This window comes from Vitis riparia, chromosome 15 (assembly GCF_004353265.1).
Source record: "Vitis riparia cultivar Riparia Gloire de Montpellier isolate 1030 chromosome 15, EGFV_Vit.rip_1.0, whole genome shotgun sequence".
Lineage (NCBI taxonomy): Eukaryota > Viridiplantae > Streptophyta > Magnoliopsida > Vitales > Vitaceae > Vitis > Vitis riparia.
Window position 1 is genome coordinate 2,406,738 of NC_048445.1, and position 18,047 is coordinate 2,424,784.

Genomic DNA, 18,047 nt, shown 5'->3' on the forward strand with positions numbered 1-18,047 from the left:
ATTTTTAAACTTTATAAAAGCGTTTCCTAAATTTTTCAAAATATCTTATTTTTCTTTAAATTCTTTTATTTATTTATTAAAAGTACTTTTTAAAATTACAAAAAATAGACTATATAAAATTTTAATTATTAATACTTTCATAAAAAAAAAAAACTTATCAATTTTCTTTAAAACTCAAACTTGTAGAATTTGACCTCAATAAGCATATTAAGTCATAATCTCTTCTAAAAACTATTTGAAGAGGGCCGGGATGCCTCCCACAATTAAAACATTCATGCATGCATCTTTTCTCTTATTACATGTTGGCATTTTGATTTCTTATTTTAAAATACAAAAAATCCTTTATACTTATCTTAAAAAGAAAAGAAAAAAAAAACATAATGGCTTTTGAAAAACATTCTAAAAAAATTGAAACACTAAAATATTTTTATTTTTACAAATTTTAAAAAAATATATATATTTTTTAATTCTATAAATAAAAGTTATTATATACATGATATATAAAACTTACTAGTATTTTTCATTTTTAAAAATAAAAAATACAATTTATTTTCAGACAAACAACAAAGCTGTTTGGTAAAACTTAATATTTATTACTTAATAACTTAAGTTGATTTTAAGTTAAATTATATTAAGTTGTTAACTTAAAATTTATTACTCAATTCTTACTTTAAGTATGAAGGTTATTTGATAAAATTAACTTAAAATTCATTTTAAATCATCAAATTGACATATTATCCTCATAAATTATAATTAGGACAAAAGATGTCAAGTAATAATAAAGGTCGTGGAGTAATAAAAAAGATCATAAGAGTAATAGGACAAATAAGGGTAAAAGGATAAAAATGAAAATATGGACTTAAAATAAGTTAATTATTTTTATTTATCATTTAAAGTTGTTGTTAACTTTAAATCATATCATTAAGTTATTTTACCAAACAAACTAAATTTGGACGACCACAAAATTAAGTTAGACAAAATAAAATAAAAATCTAGGAGAATTAGAAATAAATATTTTCTTGACAAATTTCCTAAAAAAAGAAAACAAGTTGCCAAAATCAAAGAACAAAATTCTTTAATTAAGCAATTAAATCTTGAATATTTCAAATTTAATAGGCTAATTTTGCCTATAAATAATGGTAAATTCTTTCAATGATGGAGATTGACAAAATGACTCCACCGAAGAAAATATTTTACAAAATCTTCCTATAAATTTGAGAAATCACAAAAAACTACAAGTGATTTTTTTTTTTTTTTTTTTTGGAGTTATTTGATAATAGACCATTCTAAATCATCTATTGACTTTTAAAACAAAGAAAATACTTTCATTACTTTTTCAAAAGAAACTTATAAGACTCGTTATATTTTATATAAAAAATAAATAAATATTTTAAAATTATTTAAAAATTTTTATCAATACTTTAATTTTTATAATAAACAACTTTCTAACTTAAAAAACATCTTATTCCCTCAAAATCGTTTATCAAATGAATTTTAGAGTGTATTTAATAGTGATTTTTGAAAGTATTTTTAGTAATTTTAATGTTATAAAATTTTTACCTTTTAAGTATTAAAAATATTTCTTTAATCACTATCAAATGGTCTCGTGATGTAACGTAAAATTATTTCACTTTGACTTGAAAGCAATAATACAAATTTGCTGCATTAATGCAATATAATTTAAAAAAAAAAAAAAAAAAACCGTGTCTACAAGGCATTTTCCTACGTCAAACGTGGCTTGTGGCTTATATTGAAAATAAATTTGGAAATGGACATCTGTCTAATTGGGTTGACACATCGGACATCCAATTACACTATTAATAATACAATTATTAAATATATAGAATCAAATAAAACGTGGCAAACTATTTACTATATCAATATTGGCTTTATTAAAAATGGTTTGAAAATGGACAAAAGTAGTTCTATATGTCTAAATGGATTGGCATTCATGAACCATGACTCATCAATGCAATGAGGCTTTTCTTATTGAAAGTCATTATCAAATTGTAAATAACCGTGTATATATTTCGATCTAATTATTTTATACTTAAGTTTCATTCATTTGTATCATTATATTTTAGTCATATCTATTTGGATTTTCATTAAGTATTTAAATTTCATCACATATTTCAATAGATTAGATGGAGGGTTGGACAGATGTATTTTAAATTATGCAATTTAACCAATTTGAACTTAATCCGATTGACTTAAGTTTAACTCTATAAATTCGAGTCTAACATGAACAACTTGAACTCAACTTGAATTTAGAAGAATGAGGTTGAGTTGGAATTGAATTGAGTACCTCAAGTTAGATGTAGGTTTTGTTAAGCTCAATTGATCGTTTTCAAAATAATGATTATTTTAATTGAAGTTTTTAAAAGGAGTTTATAGGTAGCTAGAGTATATGATAATGACTAACAATACAATATAATATTTTATAATATTTGTGTGAAACATGTTTCCTTCATCTTAGAATTTTTAATCATCTATGTGATATGGACAAGGATTTGAAAATTGTTCCAATTTTAAAAAATTATTCTTATTGACAAGGATTTGAAAACATGTTTCTAGTATTCATTTAATGTTTTTGAAGAGTTTTTAGTTTTATTTCTCTTTCGCATGAAGATGGATACGTCATATAGGTTCATATAAATTTAAATTCGTCCCGTTCATATTCTTTGTGTTTTGGGATAATTCTTCAAAATTCTTAACCTGTGATTGGTATTTGTTTTTAAAAAGAATTTTTTGTTCTCTAGAACAAAAAATAAGAAAATATATTTAGTAATTAGAAATAGAAAACAGTTTTCTTTCTTAAAAACAGAAAATAAATAAAATATTTTCAAAAAACATCTTTTATTTATTTCATTTATTTTCTAAAAGTTGTTTTAAAAAATAATTATACAAATATAGAGAATGATAAAAAATAAACTATCACATTTTAAAACATAAAAACAAACATGTTAAAATATATTAGAGAACAATTTTCGAAAACACATCTTAAACAGAACCCTAGGCCTGTTTGACAACTGTTTTTTAGAACAATTTTCCATTCTCCAAAACAAAAAAAAAAAAACCTAGAAAACATATTTTACAATCAACCTAGAAAACATGTTAAAGTGCTTTTTAAAATTACAAAAAAAATAGACTATATAAGTTTTAATTATTAATACTTTCATAAAAAAAAACTTACCATTTTTCTTAAAAACTTAAACTTGTAGGATTTGAACTCAATACGCATATTATATCCTTAACAACGACTGCATATGATATATATAAAACTTGCAACATGTTTTATACAAATATTCTAAAATATTATATGGTATTGTAAGTTATAATCTCTTCTAAAAATTATTTAAAGAGGGTCAGGATGCCTCCCTCAATTAAAACGTTCATACATGCATCTTTTCTCCTTTTTCATGTTAGCATTTTGATTTCTTATTTTAAAATACAAAAAATCCTTCATACTTATCTTGAAAAGAAAAAAAAAAACATAATGGCTTTTGAAAAATGTTCTAAAAAAAATTGAAATACTAAAATATTTTTATTTTTACAAATTTCTACAATATATAAATTTTTTAATTCTATAAATAAAAGTGATTATATACATGATATATAGAACTTACTACTATTTTCTATTTTTAAAAATAAAAAACATAATATATTTTTAGACACTCTACAGAGCTGTTTGGTAAAACTTAATATTTATTATTTAATGATTTAAGTTGATTTTAAGTTAAATCATATTTAAGTTGTTAACTTAAAACTTATTACTTAATTCTTACATTAAGTATTAAGGTTGTTTGATAAGATTAACTTAAAATTTATTTTAAATCATCAAATTGACATATTTATCCTTATAAATTATTATTACGATAAAGAATGTCAAGTAATAATGGAGGTTGTGGAGTAGTAAAAAAATCATGGGAGTAATAGGAAAAATAAAGGTAAAAATGTAAAAATGAAAATATATACTTAAAACAAGTTAATTGTTTTTACTTATTACTTAAAGTTGTTGTTAATTTTAAGTCATATCATTAAGTTATTTTACCAAATAAACTAAATTTGGACAACTACAAAATTAAGTCAAGCAAAATAAAATGAAAGTCAAGGAGAATTAGAAATAAATATTTTCCTAAACAGAGGAGACTAATCTTTTAATTGTAGTCAAAAGAGAATTAAAAATAAATATTTTCTTGACAAATTTCAAAGAAAGAAAACAAGTTGTTAAAATCAAAGAACGAAATTCCCTAATTAAGCAATTAAATCTTGAATATTCCAAATTTAATTGGCTAATTTTGCCTATAAATAATGGTAAATTCTTTCAATACCGGAGATTGACAAAATGACTCTATACAAAAGAAAATGTTTTACTAAATCTCCTTATAAATTTGAGAAATCACAAAAAACTACATGTGTTTTTAGTTGAGTTATTTGAGAATAGACCATTCTAAATCCTCTATTAACTTTTAAAACAAAGAAAATACTTTCATTATTGTTTATTGGACTATAATCAAAGTGAAAGGAAACAGAAAATATATTTTTTTTATAAAAAAATATCACCACCAAGATTTTACAAGAATCAATTATTTACCAGAATTAATTTATTTAAAAAAAATTATTGTATATATATATATATTTGATGTAATAATTTTTTTTAATATTAAATAGTTTTAAAACCATTACTTTTTCAATGGAAACTCAAAAGAGTCATTATATTTTATATAATAAAAAAATAAATATTTTAAAATTTTTTATCAAATACTTTAATATCTATAATAAATAACTTTTTAACTTAAAAAAACATCTTATTCCCTCAAAATCGCTCATCAAATGAGTTTTACAATATATTTGACAATAATTTTTTATGACGTTTTTAGTATTTATTACGCTTTAGAACTTTTACCTTTTAAGTATTAAAAATATTAAAAATACTTCTTAAAATTACTATAAAACGATTTCTTAATATAATGCAAAATTATTTCACCTATACTTGAAAGTAATAATACAAACTTGTTGCATTAATGTAATATAATTAAAAAAAAAAACGTGTCAACAAGGCATTTTCCTACGTCAAACGTGGCTTGTGGCTTATGTTGAAAATAAATTTGGAAATGGACGTCTGCCTAATTGGGTTGACACATCGGACATCCAATTATACTATTAATAATATAATTATTAAATAGAATAAAATAAAACGTGGCAAACTATTTACTATATCAAAATTGGCTTTATTAAAAATAATTTGGAAATGGACAAAAGCAGGTCTATCTAAATGGATAGGCGGTCATGAACCATGACTCATCAATGAGGCTTTTCTTATTGAAAGCCATTATCAAATTGTAAATATCCGTATATACTTAAGTTTCATTCATTTGTATCATTATATTTTAGTCATATTTATTTGGATTTTCATTAAATATTTAAATTTCATCACATATTTCAATAGATTAGATGGAAAGTTTGATAGATGTATTTTAAATTATGCAATTTAATTAACTTGAACTTAATCCGATTGACTTAAATTTAACTATAAATCTAAGTCTAACATGAATAACCTGAACTCAACTCAAGTTTAGAGGAATAAGGTTGAATTGGAATTGACTCAAGTACCTCGGGTTAGAGGTTATGTTTTGTTAAGCTCAATTGATTGTTTTTAAAATAATGATTATTTTAATTTAAGTTTTTAAAAGGAGTTTATAGGTAGCTAGAGTATATGATAATGACTAATAATACAATATGATATTTTTGAATATTTGTATGAAACATGTTTTGAAGCATCTTAGAATTTTTAATCATCTATGCGATAGGGACAAGGATTTGAAATAATGATTATTTTAATTTAAGTTTTTAAAAGGAGTTTATAGGTAGCTAGAGTATATGATAATGACTAATAATACAATATGATATTTTTGAATATTTGTATGAAACATGTTTTGAAGCATCTTAGAATTTTTAATCATCTATGCGATAGGGACAAGGATTTGAAATAATGATTATTTTAATTTAAGTTTTTAAAAGGAGTTTATAGGTAGCTAGAGTATATGATAATGACTAATAATGCGATATGATATTTTTGAATATTTGTATGAAACATGTTTTGAAGCATCTTAGAATTTTTAATCATCTATGCGATATGGACAAGAATTTGAAAATTGTTCTAATTTAAAAATTATTCTTATTGATAAGGATTTGAAATAATGATTATTTTAATTTAAGTTTTTAAAAAGAGTTTATAGATAGCTAGAGTAGACAATAATGATTAATAATATGAGATGATATTTTAGAATATTTATATGAAATATGTTTGGAAGCATCCCATAATTTTTAGTCATCTATGCGATATGGACAAGGATTTGAAATTGTCCTAATTTAAAAAATTATTCTTATTGACAAGGATTTGAAATCATGATTATTTTAATTTAAGTTTTTAAAAGGAATTTATAGGTATCTAGAGTATATGATAATAACTAATAATACGATATGATATGTTAGAATATTTGGATGAAACATGTATAATTTTTAATCATTTATGCGATATGGACAAGGATTTGAAAATTGTTCTAATTTGAAAAATTATTCTCATTGACAAAGATTTGAAAACATGTTTCTAATATTCAATTAACGTTTTTAGTTTTATTTCTCTTTCGCATGAAGATGGATATGTCATATAGGTTTAAGTTCGTCTTGTTCTTTGTTTTTTGGGATAATTCTTCAAAATTCTTAACCCGTGTTTGGTATTTGTTTTTAAAAACAATTTTTTGTTCTCTAGAACAAAAAATAAGAAAACATATTTAGTAATTAGAAAATAGGAAATAGTTTTATTTCTTGAAAAGAGAAAATAAATAAAGTATTTTTAGAAAACATCTTTTATTTATTTCACTTATTTTCTGAAGGTTGTTTTAAAAAATAATTATACAAATATAGAAAATGATAAAAAATAAAGCATCACATTTTAAATTTATTTTTAAAACATAGTTTAAAACATTAAAAAAAATTAGAGAACAGTTTTCAAAAACTATTTTTGAAAACACATCTTAAACAAAGTCTTAAGGCCTGTTTGGCAATTGTTCTTTAGAACGGTTTTTTGTTCTTCAAAACAAAAAAAAAAACCTAGAAAACACGTTTGACAACAAAAAATTGTTTTCTATTTCTGTTCTTAAGAATAAAAATTATGGTGTTTTCGAAGAATATTTTTTAGTTGTTTTTTACTATTTTAATTTGTTTTCTAAGAGTTGTTTAAAAAAATAATTATACACATATATAAAATGATTAAAAATAAAATATTAAATATACAAATTATTTTTTAAAACTATTAAAAACAGGTTAAAAACATTTTGGGTTCTAAAAAAAACTATTTTTCAGACCTGTTTTTCAAAAGTAGTTGTCAAACATATCCTTAATAATCCAACTATTTTCTTATGCCAAACTTTGCTTCTGTTAAAAATAATATGGAAATAGAAACATCTGCCTAATTGGATTGGCACCCTGGACATCCAATTACCCGAAATGGAAAGCTATGGAAAACTAATTGGATTGACATTCATGAACCGTGACTCATCAATGTGCTTTTTCTCCTATGCCAATGATTTTTGTATTGACCATATATTTAAATAGAGTTCTGCGATAATATCGAAAGATATTTGTTTTATTTTTCTCGGTAGGTAGGTATTAAAAAACATTGTCAAAAGGTAGATATTGGTGTCTCCAAATTTCATTTATTTGTATCATTATATTTTAATTATATTTGTTTGTATTCTCATCAAAATTTTAAATTTCATTACTTATTTCAACGAGTGAGATGGAGAGATGCCAACGAGAGAATGATCGGCAAATGTAGTCTTTGCTCCGCCAAACGAAGGGACTCAAACAAGAGAATGAAGAGTTACGGGCACAAATGTTAGTATCGGGCCCCTTTCAAAATCAGCACCCTCAAAGCCAACAAACAGTCTCAAGATGGACTGATGAGGCAAACGAGACATCTTTCCCCAATAACACAAAGTTCTCATCTGGCAGCTACACAAGACGGTCTGAGGAGGATTTTTCGCAACCTCGCCAAATACAGTTGGACGAAGACATTGACTTTGCCCGGGCATCAGTGAAGATGAGGTGCAGTAGAAGGTCACGTTTGTCATATGGGATGCAAGCTCGATTGGGACCTCAAGCACCAGGTGTGGAGGGACAACCATGCATATTAGAAACCTTGAAGGCTCGTCTAGGTCCCCCAATCACAGTGGTTATGTCGGAATGAACCTCTCAGCCGCCAAGGCACCAGCAAGTTGGGGCTTCGGCAATCTGAGCTCTACTCAACTCTGTCAATTGGCAGTTGGATGACATGCTCTCCACGTCGTTCGACCCTTATATTATTAACTATGAGTCGCCTAGGGGGTTCATAGTGCTAAAATTCATAATGTACGATAGAACAAGGGATCTGTTCTATCACATCATGCACTTTAGGCAACTCATGACCCTCGATATAGAGAATGATGCACTATTGTGTAAGGTCTTTCCAACTAGCCTATATGACCAAACTCTTTCTTGGTTCCACCGTCTCTTATAGATTTTCGTGAACTTTTTCCGGATATATCAGAAGCCTTTATGGGCCACTACTTATGTTTTGCTCACCATAAGCAGAACATAAGCACCCTGCAGAACATCAAGCTGCAGGAGAACGAGTCACTCAGAGACTTCATGAAGCGGTTCGGGCAAGCAATGCTCCAAGTGGAGTCTTGCGGTATGGATGTCATCTTGCAGATCTTTAAGCAAAACATCGGCCCGGGCATGCCATTTTTGGAGTCTCTCGTAAAGAAGCCGCCTGCAACGATGGATGACTTGTTCAGGTGAGCAAACAAATACTCCATTCTCAAAAACGATGTCTGAGCAGCTACTCTACAGGTCTTGGTCACCAATCGTCTGACCAAGGACGATGAAGTAAGAAATTCTAAGCCCTCAAACCAATCGAGGCAAACTAACAAGAGACAGGTTGGCCAGCAGCAGTAGAATCAAGCGAGACTGACCCATCTCAGTATCTTATATGAGATACTCCTCCCGATAATCCACAATCTATTAGACTTTAGATGGCCAGAGCCAATCAAGATAGATCCAGTTATACGGGATCAAAACAGAAGGTGCTCTTATCATAAGGATCACAGTCATACCATCGAGCAATGCAAGAGTCTTCATTACTTGGTGGAGAAACTAATCAAAGCCAAGCACTTAAAACAGTATGTCTGCACAATTGGCGAGCAAAGAGAGACAACACAAGAGCTAGCCGTCCAAGCCCTTGCATCTTCGACAACTCCCAGAGTTGTCATCAACTACATATATGGAGATCTCGTAGACGATAGACACAGTTCTAAACAGCAAAGATGAAGGTTGCTCCGTGCAGCCTCTATAAGAGAGCGGGTTAACTCTGTCAGCGCAACTTTTCGGAAGGGAGTGTATGCCCTATTGACAACACAGTTACCTTTCCTCCAGTAAATGCTAACCGAGTATTGCAATCGCATGAAGATGCCCTAGTCCTAACATTAGGGGTAGGTGGATTCGACGTGGAAAGGATTATGATTGATCCAAGTAGCTTAGCTAACTTCTTGCAAATGTCAACCTACAAGTATATTATAGTTGAACTCCCTAAAAAACAAGCACACCCGGTTGATCGCCCTGGAGAGTAATGGTGGACACTTCATGTAGACAGAGCGTCCAAAGTATCCAAATCTAGAGTAGGTATAATCCTATAATCACCAACTGGGGAACTGATGGAGCAAGTTATCCGTCTCAGCTTTTCTATCTCCAATAACGAAACAGAATATGAAGTTTCCCTAGTCGTGCTAGATCTTGACCTAGTATTAGTAGCAACCAAGTTGGAAATCAGGAGTGACTCTCAGCTAATTATCGAACAGATTCAACTAGAGTATGAAGCAAAGGATGAACGCATGGCTCGCTACCCCGCCATGGTGGAAAGTCGCCTGAAAAAGCTGGACGAATGGTCATTAGATGGGTGTTGTGTGAGGAGAACGGGAAGACACATGCACTAGCCGGAATAACTGCCACTCTTCCCATAAAAAAGGCGGTGATGCTACCCCTTTACCTCAAAGTTGCCCCATCAATCACACCCGAGCCACTGTGCAACACCAGTCAAATAAACTCAAGTAACATCGTGAAATACCTTCAGACAAGGGAGGTACCAGGAAACGAGAAGCAAACGCATAAACTCTGCATACAAGCAGCACGCTTTACTCTAATTAATGACCAATTGTATAGATAGTCATTTGGAGGTCCATACCTAAAGTATTTGAGCGAGCCAGAGGCCAAATATGTTCTAGTCGAACTCCATGAAGGCATATGTGGCACTCACCCAAGTGGACGAACTTTGGCACATCACGCAAGGTACTATTGGCCCACCATGAAGCGAGATGCTGAAAGTTATGTTAAGAAGTGTGATCGGTGTCAAAGACACGATCCCATTCCCCGTTTACCTTCTGAAGCTCTCAACCCGATCACAAGTCCTTGGCCATTTGCACAGTGTGGGATGGACACAGTCAGGTCTTTGCCCATTGCAACAGCACAAAAGAAGTTTTTGCTCGTTTCAATCGACTATTTCAGCAAGTGGGTGGAGGCAGAAGCCCATGCTATCATTAAAGATAAAGATGTCTCCAAGTTTGTTTGGAAAAACATCGTATGTCAATTCGGAGTTCCACAAGTGATTATTAAGGATAATGGGCCATAGTTTGACAATACTGTTTTCCGAACATTCTGCTCGGAGTTAAACATCAAGAACCTATACTCAACACCTTGCTATCTAGAAAGCAATGGACAAGCAGAAACAACAAACAAAACCCTATTAAATGTACTAAAGAAAATCCTATTCATATATATATATATATATATATATATATATATATATATATATATATATATATATATATATATATATATCTAAATTTCTTAAAATTATTCTTAAATTTTAATAAAATATAAATTATATATTTATGACATCACCGGTTCGATCGCGGTTTGATCACCGGTAATTTTTCCTATTCAATGATCGGTTCGGTTTTGAAAACATTGCTAATAATACAATATGATATTTTAGAATATTTGTATGAAACATGTTTCGAAGAATCTTAGAATTTTTAATCATCTATGAGATATGGACAAGGATTTGAAAATTTTTCTAATTTAAAAAATTATTCTTATTGACAAGGATTTGAAAACATGTTTTTAGTATTCATTTAACGTTTTTGAAGAGTTTTTAGTTTTATTTCTCTTTCGCATGAAGATGGATATGTCATAAAGGTTTAAGTTTGTCTTGCTATTTGTTTTTTGGGATAATTCTTCAAAATTCTTAACCCGTGTTTGGTATTTGTTTTTTAAAACAATTTTTTGTTCTCTAGGATAAAAAAAGAAAAAAAAAAAAAAAGGAAGCCATATTTAGTAATTAGAAAATAGAAAATAGTTTTCTTTTTTAAAATAGAATATAAATAAAGTATTTTTGAAAAACATCTTTTATTTATTTCATTTATTTTTTTAAGACTGTTTTAAAAAATAATTATACAAATATAGAGAATGATAAAAATAAAGCATCACATTTAAAAATTATTTTTAAAATATATTAAAAAAATATAAAAAAAAATTAAAAAAAAAACATGTTAAAAAATATTAGAGAACAATTTTTAAAAAATATTTTCGAAAACACATCTTCAACAAAACCTTAAGGCCTATTTAACAACTATTTTTTAGAACAGTTTTTCGTTCTCCAAAACAAAAAAGGCCTAGAAAACATGCTTGAAAACAAAAAATTGTTTTCCATTTATGTTCTTAAGAACAAAAAATATGGTGTTTTTGACGAATACTTTTTAGTTGTTTTTTTACTGTTTTCATTTGTTTTCTAAGAGTTGTTTTAAAAAATAAATATACAAATATATGTTGGGCTCCCTCGTATGTGAGGGAGTGGGCCCCATATGCTTGGGGACCAAGTCAATTACATTAAAAAAAATTGGAAAAAAGAAAAAAAAACAAAGAGAAGAGAAGAGAGAGGAAAAACGCATCTACCCAGATTTCATCAACAAATCGATCTTACTTCATCTATGGTCCGATCGAGTTGAAATTTGGAGGAGAGATTTGAAACTCAAGTATCTACAATCTAAATGGTGGAGATTAGATTTTAAGCTCGAAAACTAATGTCACTACCCGTGAATAGTAACGACGTTTTTTGTATACTTTCTCCCATTTTCTTTGTTTTTGCCAAGAGAGGTTGTATAATCCAAGGCTATATGTGCTCTTGATGTATTTGGCAGCCTCTAAAGATTATTCTAGAAAAGACAGGTGTAACCCATTATTGTTGATAGTGGAAGTTTGAACTAGACTACGTCCCATGGTTTTTTTCTTCGCATTTAGGGGTTTTCCATGTAAAAATTCCGGTGTCTGATTTATTTTTCTGTTGCATGAGTTTATTTATTTATTGTTGCTAGTTGATATTGCTTATTTAGTTTTGCACAAAGAAATGGTAGAAAAATTATGGTGTTTATTGGAATATTGTGAATTCACCCTAACAAGTGGTATCAGAGCCAAGTTGATTATCAATGGGATCTCTTGTGTGAATTAAATGGAGGAAACTGGCAGTGGAATGATTAAACTCACAGCTTCCAATTATTCAATTTGGAAGACTAGAATGGAAGATATTCTATATTGCAAAGAGTTGTTTGAGCCAATTGAATGCAGGGGTTATAAGCCAGTTATTGCAACTGAGGATGAATGAAAGAAATTAAATAGGAAAATCATTGAAAAAATTAGGCAATGGGTTGATCAAAGTGTCTTCCATCATGTAGCCAAGGAAGTTGATGCATATAGCCTTTAGTAGAAATTAAAGTCTTTATGAGAGAAATACTACACAGAACAAAGGCTTTATGATACGAAGGCTTGTGAATTTAAAGTACAAGGATGGTAATAGTGTTGTAGAGCATCTCAGTAATTTTTAGGGACTATTGAATGAGTTGTCTACCATGAAGCTTAAGCTAGATGATGAAGTACAGACTTTACTTTTGTTGAGTTCCTTACCAGACAGTTGGAAAACATTGGTGGTATCCTTGAGTAATTCAGCCCCAAATGGTGTGATAACTATCAACATGGTAAAACACAACATGTTTAATGAAGATGCAAGAAGAAAAAGTTAGGTATTTCCTCTAATACATAAGCACTTGTTACAGAGAGGCGAAGAAGAAGTAAAAAAAAAAAACCTTCCAGTGATTATAACTGTGACGAGTCAAGAGGAAAATCAAAGTCTAGAAAAGAGATAAAGTGTTTTTATTGTGGCAAGCCAGGGCACATTAAGAGAAAGTGTAGATAATTCAAGAGAGAACAGTTTAAAGGAAAATATGAAGAACAAAAAGATTACAAGGACATTGCAGCAGTTGCATCTGATGGTGATACGATCATTGTTTGTGATGATGCGTGTGTAAACCTTGCATGCCAGGATTCCACTTGGGTAGTTGATACAACAACCTTTTTTCATATCACTGCACATAGAGATTTCTTCTTTTCCTATACCAGTGACAGCTTTGGTTGGGTTAGGATGAGAAATGAAGCAAAATGTGAAATTGTTGGCATGAGATATGTAGAGTTAGAAACTAGCATTGGGTGCAAATTGCTCCTAAAAGATGTTAGACATGTTCTTGAAATGCGCTTTAGTTTGATCTCTATTAGGAAGCTTGATGATGAGGGCTACCATAGTCACCTTGGAGAGAGTAAATGAAAGCTTAGTAAGGGTTCTCTTGTTTTAGGTAAGGGGAAGAAAGACAATACTCTCTATAAGACAGAAGTGAAACTAGTCAAGAGAGAGGTGAACATTGTTGAGAATGAAGCCTCTACTCAGCTATGGCTTAAGCGGCTTGGTCACATAAGTGAAAATGGATTTGAGGTTCTTGCCAGAAAGAGACTTTAGGTTCTTGCCAGAAAGAAGCTTCTACTAGTTAAAGGTATGTCACTGTTAAATTGTACACATTGTCTATCTGGAAAACAAAGTAGAGTTGCATTTCGTAGATTTCCTTCACGTAGAAAACCAAATATTCTTGATTTAGTTCACACTGATTTTTGTACTATGCAAAGTAATATTTTTGGTGATGCACTTTATTACGTGACTTTTATTGATGATCATTCAAGAAAGGTGTGGGCATATGCTTTGAAATCCAAAAACTAGGTACTTGATGTATTCAAAGATTTTCATGTGAAGGTTGAGAAGCAAACTGGCAAATAGTTAAAATCTGTCAAAACAGATAATGGTGGTGAATATAAGGGGTCATTTGAGCAATACTGTAGAAGTCATGGCATTAGGCTTGAGAAGACGGTTCCTAAGACCCCGCAACAAAATGGTGTAGCTGTGAAAATGAATAGAACCATCTGTGATATAATCAGGTGTATGCTCTCTCATGCAAAATTGCCTAATTCTTTTTAAGGTGATGCCACGAGGATAGTCGTTGATTTGATTAATCTGTCTCCATCATATCCTTTAGATGGTGATATTCCAGAGAAGGTTTGGACAAGAAAATTTGTTTCCTTTGAGCACTTGAGAGTGTTTGACTGTAGGGCATTTGTTCATGTTCCTAGAGACGAGCGGTCTAAGCTTGACAACAAAACTAAATAATGTATCTTCCTGGGTTATTCAAATGAAGAGTTTGGGTACAGGTTATGGGATCCAACTACCAAAAAGATTATAAGAAGTAGAGATGTTATCTTCTTCAAAGATCAAACCATTGAAGACTTGGACCGAGTTAAGAAGCCAAAGCATTTCAGTGAAGAACATGTTGATTTGGGTCCAGTCTCTCCTAACTCTATGGGACATAATGAACATAGAGAAGTTGTGAAAGAAGAAAAAGTTGATACAGTTGACAGAAATGATGAGTCTGCATTTGATGATGTACAAGAAAAATCTTGCAATTGAGAATGATAACCTAGAACAACAGCAAGAACAATCTACTTCAGAGTTGCCTACTGAAACGCAATTAAGAAGATTTACTACAAAGCATCAACCTTCCAGAAAGTATACTAGTGATGAGTATTTGTTGCTTTCTAATGGGAGAAAGCCAGAAAATTATCAAGAGGTTTTTCTGGATGACAAGAAAAAAAAAGTGGTTGAGAGTTATGCATGAAGAGATGAAATCCTTGCATAAGAACAACACTTATGAATTGGAGTTGTCTAAGGGTAAGAGGACATTGAAGAATAAATAGATATTGAAAAGGAAGCCTGAACCAAACAGATAATAGCCAAGGTACAAGGCAAGATTGGTTGTGAAGGGTTTTAATCAGAAGAAAGACATTGACTTTGAAGAGATTTTCTCACCCATGGTTTGTCTTCAATCCGACTTATGTTAGGCTTGGCTGCTAGTATGAATCTAGAGATTGAATAGCTTGATGTGAAGACTATTTTCCTCCATGGTGACTTTGAGAAGGAAATATATATGGAGCAACCATGAGGGTTTACAATCAAAAGTAAGGAACACTTAGTGTGTCGACTGAAAAAAAGTTTGTATGGTCTCAAGCAGGTATCGAGACAGTGGCACAAGAAGTTTAATTCTTTTATGGTTGAGCATGGGTATGATAAAACTGTTTTTAACCATTGTGTGTTTGTGAAGAAATTCTTTGATGAAGAATTTATTGTTCTCTTGCTATATGTGGATGACATGCTAATTGTTGGTCATGATACTGGTAAAATTGATAAACTAAAAAAAAAAAAAAAAAAAAAAGTTGAGCAAGTCCTTTGAAATGAAGGACTTAGGGTCTGCAAGTCAGATTCTTGGTATAAAGATTTCTCGAGATAAGACGAATGAAAAATTGTGGCTATCTCAAGAAAGCTATGTTGAGAAGGTTTTAGACAAGTTCAATATGGGCAAGGCAAAACCAGTGAGTTCTCCACTTGGAAGTCATCTAAAGCTAAGTTCCAAACAAAGTCCTTCAAGTGAGAAAGAAAAAGAATAAATGCAAAGGGTGCTCTATGCATCAGTCGTGGGTAACTTGATGTATGCCATGGTATGCACAAGGCCTGATATTGCTCATGCTGTTAGAGTTGTCAGCAAGTTCCTTTCTAATCCTGGCAAAGAACACTAGGCTGTAATGAAATGGTCTCTCAGGTATCTTAGGGGTACTTCTAAGACATGTTTATGTTTTGGGACTGACAAACTTATGCTTGTAGGATGCATAGATGCAGATATGGCTGGGGATGTTGATTCCAGAAAGTCTACTTCTGGTTATTTGATCACTTTTTTAGGGGGAGCAATGTCATGACAATCAAGATTGTAGAAAGGTGTTGCTTTGTCAATCACAAAGGCTGAGTATATTTCTATCACTCAACCTAGCAAGGATTTACTATGGATGAAGAAGTTCCTACAAGAATTGGGTTTATAGCAAGAAAGGTATCTACTCTATTGTGATAGTCAGAGTGCTATTCATCTCAGTAAGAATCCAACTTTTCACACTAGATCCAAGCATATTGATGTGAGATATCATTGGATTCATGATGCATTAGAGATGAAATTGTTTTGCCTTGAGAAAATCCATACTGATGAGAATGGATCAGATATGATAACAAAACCAATACCTACAGAGAAACTACAATTCTGTAGAAAGCAAACGGGTTTGGTAGAGCCCTTCACATAGTTGGAAGGGGGAGATTTGTTAGGCTCCCTCCTATGTGAGGGAGTGGGCCCCATATGCTTGGGGACGGACCAAGTCAGTTACATTAAAAAAAAAAAAAGATCGAGAAAAAGAAAAAGAAAACAGAGAGAAGAGAAGAGAGAAAGGAAAAACGCATATACCTAGATTTCATCAACAAGTTGATCCTGCTTCATCTGTGGTCCAATCGAGTTGAAATTTGGAGGAGAGGTTTGAAACTCAAGTATCTACAATCTGGACGGTGGATATCATATTTTGAGCTTGAAACTGGTGTTACTGTCCGTGACAACATTTTTGGTATACTTTCTCAAATTTTCTTTGTTTTTGCCAAGAGAAATTGTATAATCCAAGGCTATATATGCTCTTGATGTATTTGGCAGCCTATAGAGATTATTTTAGAAAAGACAGTTGTAACTCATTATTGTTGATAGTGGAAGTTTGAACTGGACTAGATCTTGTGGTTTTTCTCTTCGCCTTTGGGGGTTTTTCACGTAAAAATTCTTATGTCTGATTTATTTTTCTGTTGCATGAGTTTATTTATTTATTGCTGTTAGTTGATATTGTATATTTAGTTTTGCACAAAGAAATGGTAGGAAAATTCTAGTGTTTGTTGGAATATTGTGAATTCACCTTAACAATATATAAAATGATTAAAGTAAATACTAAACATAAAAATTATTTTTAAAACTATTAAAAACATGTTAAAAACATTTTGGGTTTCCAAAAAAACTATTTTTCAGACCTGTTTTTCAAAAGCAGTTGTCAAACATATCCTTAATAATCCAGGTATGCCAAACTTTGCTTCTGTTAAAAATACTATGGAAATGGAAACATCTGCCTAGCTGGATTGGCACCCTGGATATCCAATTACCCGAAATGGAAAGCTATGGAGAGCCATTGATTCTTGTTTGGTTGTTGGTTTAATTAAGCTTTGATTAGTTAATATGTTGGATGTAGGAATATGCCCAATTTATAGCCCATATTTCACTATTTTCTTATGCCAAACTTTGCTTCTGTTAAAAATGATCTGGAAATGGAAACATCTGCCTAACTGGATTGGCACCCTGGACATCCAATTACCTGAAATGGAAAGTTATGGAAAGCTAACTGGATTGGCATTCATGAGTCGTGACTCATCAATGTGGCTTTTCTCCTATGCCTATGATTTTTGTATTGACCATATATTTCAATAGGGTTCTACGATAATATTTTCATTTAAAAAAATTTAAATTTGATGAGATTGGTAAACTGCAAGATCAGCAAGGGAATTGCAAAGTAGAGTTGGGAGTACATGGTTGAGGCAAATGGGCTGCTTGGTAAGCAGAGGCTTTTAGAGAGAGCCTTTGAAAGATATTGTGCCTTATATATATTTGTATTAATCATCA